Consider the following 8561-nt stretch of genomic DNA (forward strand, 5'->3'; position numbering starts at 1 on the left):
AAATCCAGCTCTACCGCAGGCACCTGGCAGACAACAAGCTTTGAGGGTTTTTTCCCTTAAATTTGGTCAATACTTATATTGTCAGATAGTTGTGGAGATTAAACAAGTTAACTTAAAAAAAAAGTGCAGCACGCTACAAAGTGTGCAGGGTGCTGTAAGGTTGTATTTATAGTTTCAGCAAAATCATGCTGAGAGAGGGGGAAGCTGCCAGTTTAAAGGGAAAACACAAAGGAAGATGTTAAGTTTATTTATGAAATAGCTTCTTTGGACTTTAGGTGAACCTAGAGAACAATTTACATCTGGCAAAGAAAAACTGTGATGAGAAAGAGAATCTGGATTTTGTGAGCTCTTTGGGGCAGCCCACTGGGAAAAGAAACCCATTGACTCTCTGGAGCAATAGACACCTGGATGTGGACCTGCTTTACCGTGCCAAGGGTGCTGGGTGTTGGTCAAGCCCTTCAGAGTGTCAGGCTTCTTTCTTGAGGCAGTTAGCAAAGAGGAACTTACATGAAATGAAGTAAGAAGAAAGGATCTTTGGGGTAAAGGATGACAAAGATAATATAGCAAGGGATGGGACATAAGGCTTTATAAAGTGCACAACTGGCACAGCTGTATAGAGAAGTCCAGGAGGGAGGATGTGAGAACAAATATAACAGATTAGAGAAGAGAAAGGTGACAGGCAGGGCTGCAGAGAAGCATCCAGCACAGAGGATGGCTGTTCCAGTTTGGTTTCATGTGCAACCTAAGAGAACTGAAAGACTGTTGCCTTCGAAGTTCTTTCTCCCACTGAAAAGTTTAATGTAAATGAAAATCATGGTCCACACGCCATGTGTTTGTCCCAAAAGGAGGAAAAAAAAAGATAAATTAGTATCCCTGGTAGAGGGACTCAGCAATGAGCTCATTGTCTTCTCCCTCTCACCTCATATCTCCCCTGAGGGCTTCGGCATAGAAGGAAGGCTTTTCTGAATACTCTCCCATTTCTGCTCATGGGCCCCATGTTCTCACCTCTTCCCATCTGCCAGGTGTTAGGGAACTTACTTCTGATTAAGGGCAGATTTTTCTATGTTCACGTTCACAGATGGGTATCAGCCTTTGAAAACCCCTTTCAGATGAGCGGAAGCTTCCAGGTGAGGCATTTAAATAAACTTTCTCCAGGCATCTTGGAACAACCTGACATCCTCACTGGACTTCTGGGAGACAGGATCCTCTGGGTGGAAGTGAGGTGATTAGTAGCCTTTTCACTCAGTTCATGAGCTCAAGATGACGCCACTACCCATACCCAGAAGGAACCAGGATGGGCCTTCAGTATAAGGGGCAACATGCTCCATTTTCTTCATCACTGATTCTCAACCCTTGCCATCCATTATTGTCACCAGAGGAAATAAAAAGAAAAAAGAATTCGGTGTCCAGGTTTCATCCTGAACCAATGGAATTAGAATTTCTAAGCATGGAGTCTAAGCATTCATATTTCTTAAAATATCATCCAGGTGATTGTAACAAAGAAGGTTCAGAAATTACTACTCTAATAACTTAAGTGACTTCAAATACCAGCTCACATTCCTTCTCTAGACCTCAGTTTACCAATAACAAAACAAAGGAGCTGGACTTTATGTATATAATACCTTGTTAGTTTTAACATTCTGCAACTCTGTAAATGAGCAGTAGGTAACAACATCCACATACATATATTCACGAGTACAAGACACTCAAAATACACACACACACTCACTCAACTTACATATTTCTCTCCTGCTCTACTTTATAACCTTTGTCTTGTCCCCCTAATGTATGGAAATTCTTTATCTCAATTACACCTCTCAACCCATTCTTCCTTCTCAAAAGGGACTGTCAATAAATTCTAGAAATATTTTAAATAGAAGAGCAAAAGTAAAAAGTTTGGGGATAATAACAAGAAGATGAGTTTGCTAAGAGAACTGAAGGGGCAGACATACCTACCCAGCCTAGATATATCTAGAAGCCTGCTCCAAAATCTCTGATTGCTCCTGAATAACTTTACTCCAGAAGGTAAAGTTAGTTTTCCAAGGTCACTTAGATAGTTAGTTGCAGAGCCAGGGCAAGCTCAGAACCTAAATATGGTCTAAGGACCTTTTGCATCAGAATGACCCAGCAAGTGCCTTCAAATGTATATTTTTAGGCTCCAGCCCAAATTTAATGAGCATGAGAGTGAAGGGAGCAGGAATATAATTTTAAATTTTCTCCCCCTGGTAAGCCCAGAACTGTTATGGGTCCCTGATAACAAGGAAACATACCCAGTGTGCTGGAGGCCAAGTAGCTCAGATATACCCACATCTGCCATTTCCCTTTAATCCTGAAACCTGGGACAAGGACTGGGTTTAAGACTTGGTGGCTGGAAATAATCAGTACACATCACTCTTTCCTGGAGATCTGAGTAATTCAATGGTGTGCATTGGGGAGGCAGGGATGGGAAGGGACTGACTGAAGTGTGACCCCAAATCCTGGTGCCTAACTGGACAGTCTGAGGCCACATGGCCATTACCTCAACCCCTTTCCCAACCAGCAACCCCCTGGAGGAGTGACTGCACTGAAGGCAGCTGATATAAGCACCTACAGCCAGCCCATCGAGGAAGGCAAGGCTGTGTACGGGGACCAGCCACAACACAGTCAAGGCTGGATTGTGGTCCAAGTCAGATTGGATGTCATTGACTCTTTTGTGTTTCAGTAGACATCTCTGCAGTCTTTGACCATGCCTCAGTTATAATCTCTCAGTGATACTTTAAACTCAAGGCCTTGCTCTGCACAAGGCTTTCTGCCAGCCACTTCTGTTCACAGAAGAGTGTGGTAAAAATAATTGTGGATAGTATGAACCAAGTGCCTGCTATATACCACGGTCTGTGCTAAATGCTTTCCGGTCATTTCCTTGTTTGATCTACATGAGTGTGGTAGGCCGAAAAATGGCCCCCAAAGATGTCTGCATCCTACTCCTCAAGATTTATAAATATGTTGCTTCATAGGGCAAAAAGGGGTTTGCAGATAGGATTAAATTAATTATATGGAGTCTGAATTGTCTGAGTCCAGTGTGATCACAGGGTTCCTTATTTCAGAGAGGCAGAAAGGCCAGAGTGAGAGAAGGAGACGTGAGGATGAGAGCAGAGGTTAGAGAGGAGTGAAGATGTTCCCCTTCTGGTTTTGATGATAGGGAAAGAGGCCATGAACCAAAGAATGTAGGTGACCTCTAGAAGCTGAAAAAGCAAGGAAATGGATTCTTCCCTAGAGCCTCCAGAAGAAATGCAATACTGCCAGCATCTTAATTTTAGCTCAGAGGGACCCATTTTGGAGTGCTGTGCTTCAGAAATGTAAAAGAATAAATTTGTGTTCTCTTAAGCCACCAAGTTGCTGTTTGTGGTACTTTGTTATAACACTTAGGAAACTTGTACAATAGTTACTGCTATTTCATAGATGAGAAAATGGAATCTCTGAGTGATGGGCAACCTGCCCAAGGTCATACTGGGTGGTAACATAGTTAGGGGCAGAACCCACATCTTTCTATTCTCAAACTCTGCTATTTTTAACTATACTACATTTTTTCATTCACGCAATTGCCTATTGCATGCTAACCGCTGTGCTCAGCTCTTGAATTAAAATGGGAACAAAATAGCCTTAAGCCCTGCTTTCAGGAACTTGCACTCCATTGTGAGAGACAGAGAGTAAACAAGTAATAGCAGTACAGGCCACCAGGGCTGGTCTAAAGCAACAAGAGCTAGGGTCCTGTGAGAACAAAAAGCAAAACAAAACAAAACAAAACAAAAAAAGCAGGGCCTACCCCACCTAAACATGATCAGGGAAGGAATTCCAGAGGAAGGAAAAATCAGAGTTGGCCATGTTGGCAGGAGAGTGAAGTACACAGAGAGGCGAGAATGAGAGCTTCAATATCTTCTTACTGCACCCCCTTCACACTTCACTATCATGTTTTGCAAACCACTCACGATAGACATTTTTGCTGACCTGCCTACGATTGGATAAAAAGGATCCCCGACTAGCCATGCTTTGGGTGAGGCTAACCGCATCTTAGTGCCTAGGGGCAGGGGTCTTCTCATGGGCTTAAACTAGTTAAAGACCACCTCTCCTTGGGCATGATGGACCCACCTCTCCTGGGTCAATGCTGGAGCTTCTGGGTGGCAGAAGGTAAGAAAGAATGTTCCTCTTCCATCTCTTCCTTCTTCTGGAATTACAGAAGAGATTTTATTTTCCACTGGATGGTGAAAGGTTAAGTCAGGACACTCTGCTACTCTGAGTCACCTAACCACAAGAGGAGGGCCTGTTAGCTGTTCAGCAGGTGTGGTGGGGGTGGTCTGTCTCTGAACTGTATCGTACTGTCATAGGTTGTAGAAAGGGACCTCAAAATAAAGTGACGGTGTCTGTGGGAAACCTGGCAGAAAGAATGTTTGCATAAGAACCCATTGTATCATATGAATGATAATAACAAGCAGAAGGGGGCTCTCAAGCAGTGGCTCTGCCATGGAGATAGACCCCATTCTTGTGCTTTAGTGTTTGCCGATAAGTATTTGTTGAATGAATTAATAAATGAATGAATGGTCAGATGCTGAATGAGTGCAGAGGGCAGCTAGAGGCACGTCAGAGAGAGTATTTCACCCTGTAATAGCTGGTAACTGACCTTGGGAGGAAAGATGTGGGGACACTGACAAAGACAGGGCTCTGACTTTGTGAAGGAGTGGGGACCAAACTGAGAGGAGTAAGCCATGTGTAAGTGGGTGAGTGGATATAGGAGAGCTACTTCTGAATCATGAGGGCGGGGCTAGGGTAGGCTCACCCAAGACCATCTTGGAGTAGCCAAGGGAAACAGAGCAGGTGACTATTCTTGGTAATGTTATTGTGGGCCTTTTCTCATTCACACTCCCACATGGTAGAAGAAAGAATCAATTATTTGACAAACTAGATATAGCTTTCTCAGTATGAGGTATGTTTCTTATCAACTAACTTTGGTACAAACCCTCATCGTGTAATGTCGCTTATCTAACACCTGCTGTTACCCTTCCATCTTTCTCTCTAGTCCATCATAAGTCCAGAGACCACCTGAGCTCATTTGTCCAAGCAGTCAGGAGAAAATGAAGAAATATTTTTTGGCCATGGTCCCATTTCTATCACTCACCAAATGGTCCTCATGTGCATCAGGAGATATATTCCAGAATATTCACAGCAATATGGTTTAGAACAGCCAAACTAAAAGCAGCCTGATGTCCAGCAGCAGAGAGTGCCTAGATAAATCAAGGTATATTTATGCATGGAGGAAAGACCATGAGCAGTTACATGCAACAACACAGGTGGATTTCACAATCATAATAATGAACAAAAGAAGCCATAGAGAAGACTCCAGACTGTATGTTGATTTATCTACATACATCAGAGGCAGGCAAAAGTAAAGTGTGGTGTTAGGTATTAAGATAGAGTGGAGGGAAGGGATACAAATGGAAGACGGAAGAAGGATGCTTCCAGAGTGCTGGTAATGCTCTATGTTTTGACTTGTGTCACTGTTATATAACACCTGCTTTGTGGTAATTCATTGGTCTGGACACTCATGGATTGTGTACTTATAATGTGTTTTCATTATAACAAAAAAAATTTGGAGTCCATGACACTATTACCCAAGAAAAGAAAAATTTACAAACCTGGTTCTGCCGTCTAAGTCCCACTTTGTTTCTCATGTTGTGGTAACCCAGGCATATGATTCTTAGGGCTGCATTTCACTATAATGGTCCCAGAGCACAGTAGGCCTGGGATCCTGGGCTCACATTTTTATATTTAGTCATATGTTTTACCATATGCCCATGTAGACACATAATTTTTCAAAGGCACACCAGTGGTTTCAGGAGAGGTATGGAATGCTGCTCAGCAGTGCAGCTTCTGCTTTCAACCTCATGCGTGGCACCTGATGAACACTGAGTTCCTTGCTTAAAAGGTGACTTTACCATGTCTCTTAGTTCATCAGGAATGGTCGAAAGTCACCTTAGACTGGTTCTACCCTTCAAAATAATAGATCGGGCCCTGGCTAGTTGGCTCAGTGGTAGACTGTCAGCCCAGCGTGTGGATGTCCCAGGTTTGATTCCCAGCCAGGACACACAGGAGAAGCGCCCATCTGCTTTGCCACCCCTTGCCCTCTTGCTTATCTGTCTCTCTCTCCTTCCTGCAGCTATGACTCAATTGGAGAGAGTTGGCCCCAGGTGCTGAGGATGGCTCCATGGCCTGTCTCTGCCTCAGGCACTAAAATACCTTGGTTGCTGAGCAACAGAGCAATGCCCCAGATGGGCACAGCATTGCCCCCTAGTGAGTTTTCCAGATGGGTCCTGGCCGGGGTACATGCAGGAGTCTGTTTCTGCTTCCCCTCCTCTCACTGAATTAAAAAAAATGGGTCAAAGTTTCAACTCCCAATCTACTACTAGATCTCTTCCTCCCTTTCTAAATTTGCCTGAATCTTCCCTAGAGAATATTAATCTCCCCCCTTCCTGAGCTTCAATGGGAGGGCAGCCTTTCTGAAGCTTCCTTAAGAGTGGGAGTCTACTTGCTTTACAGACACAAAACTGAAATATTGTTTCAGTGATTGGTTCTTTTTGAAGGAAAAAAGATCTTTATTTATTTTTTGAATGTTTATGGAATTTGAAACAGGGAGGCAGTCAGACAGACTCCCACATGCACCCGACTGGGACCCACCTGGCATGCTCACCAGGGGGTGATGCTCTGCCCATCTGGGGTGTTGCTCAGTTGCGGCTGGAGCCATTCTAGTGCCTGAGGTGGAGGCCATGGAGTCATCCTCAATGCCAGGGCCAACTTTGCTCCAATGGAGCCTTGGCTACAGGAGGGGAAGAGAGAGACAGAGAGGAAGGAGAGGGGGAGGGGTGGAGAAACAGATGGGTGCTTCTCCTGTGTGCCCTGACTGGGAATAAAACCCAGGATTTCTACACACTGGGCTGATGTTCTACCACTGAGCAAAACAGCCAGGGCCAAAGAAGGTCTTTTAGATCTTCTCTGCTGGACATGAAGAAGCTGAAAACTTAAGGGTTAACCTCTTTGCCTGTCTGGTTCATTATTGTATAACTTCCTATCTCTGCCCTTTGAATAGCTGTAACTATTTCTATAGCTAAGATCATCTCACTTGTCTGTGTACCACCATTCATAGCAGAGCATCTGACCATGGTGACCCCCAGTCTAACATCAACTGAAGGAGTAAGTGAATGGTGGGAAAATCCACAATCACCCTAATCGCCTGGATGGTCAAGATTTCTAAAAGTGTGGTTGGAATGGAAAGCCGTCTTTTTGTTGAAGAACCTAAACAGGAGTGGATGGGAAAGAGGGAGAGGAGGGAAGGGGAGGAGAGGAGATAAAAGAGAAGGGACAGAGAAGGAACAAAGGGAGAAACAGGAAATAGAGAAAAGGAGGAAAGGATAGGGAAGTTCAAGCAAAGAGGGAGGAAGAAGAGAAGTGACTGGAAGACAGACATAGGAGAAAATACAAAGGACAAAGGAAGAGTGGAGGCATGGGAAGGGAAGAAAAGAGGAAGATAAAAAGGAGAGGAGAAAGAGAAGGAGACTGTTGTTAAGATCAAAGAAAAGTCACTAGCTACACAGAGAATCCAGTTCTTGGGCGTCCCTGGTGGTTAACCTTGAACCATAGACTTCAACTGAACTAACAAGAATGCAAAGTCCTTGTAGCAAACCAAATTATATTACCCAGGGAGGTATGTCTCCACATGGAAGGTAGCATGGCTACACAGGTCCAAAGAAATTTTGTCATCCAATTGGAAGGTGTTGCAATCTAACTAAGCAAAGCATTTCCAAAGTTAAGAGGACTCCAAATTTAGCCTAAAATTGATATGCATCAACTCACTAAAACATATTCCCCCATGTATGGTCAGGGGCCACCATCGTGGCCATTCATATGCAAGTTCTCATTGAATTCAGGCAGACAGTAAAGAAATGGCAGAGTCAGAAGATGGTGGGCCTTTCTGTTTATTGGTGTCTCACCAGACAGGCAAGCCGCAAGAATAGCCAAGAGGGCAAGGGATCAGGGAGGTCTCTGCAATGCTGATAGCAGGAACAGAGAGAGCAACAGCCCCTGGTCTGCTTCACTTTAGAGTGTAGAAAATTAAAGCCTTTAAGCCAATATACAAATAAGAAAGTCTCTGTGTGACCCCAAAAGAGGTTACCAAACACATGCTCCCTGAAATTAGATTTCTTACATCTTATATACCTTTACAGTTTTACATTTCATGTGATAAATGCCTGATTTCTACGACTTCTTCATTTGCAGGCATATATGATTTTTGTGTCTTAGGGAAGGGAAGGGGAGAGGAATCCAGATGGTCTGTCCTTGATAATGCTATCACTCATTCTTCTTATTGGAGCTGCAAATTCATTTCAAGAAACTGATAACAAGCAAGGTTTGTTAACAACAGGTTTGTAACAACCTGTGGTTTGTTATTTTCCAAACTTTTGTGTCTGCCCTTGTTCCCTCAGTCAAGAACACTGAGGTCACAGGCTGGAGTGAAAGACCCCAGACATTGCAGGCCC

The sequence above is a fragment of the Saccopteryx leptura genome, chromosome X (genome assembly GCF_036850995.1).
Source record: "Saccopteryx leptura isolate mSacLep1 chromosome X, mSacLep1_pri_phased_curated, whole genome shotgun sequence".
NCBI classification, from domain to species: domain Eukaryota; kingdom Metazoa; phylum Chordata; class Mammalia; order Chiroptera; family Emballonuridae; genus Saccopteryx; species Saccopteryx leptura.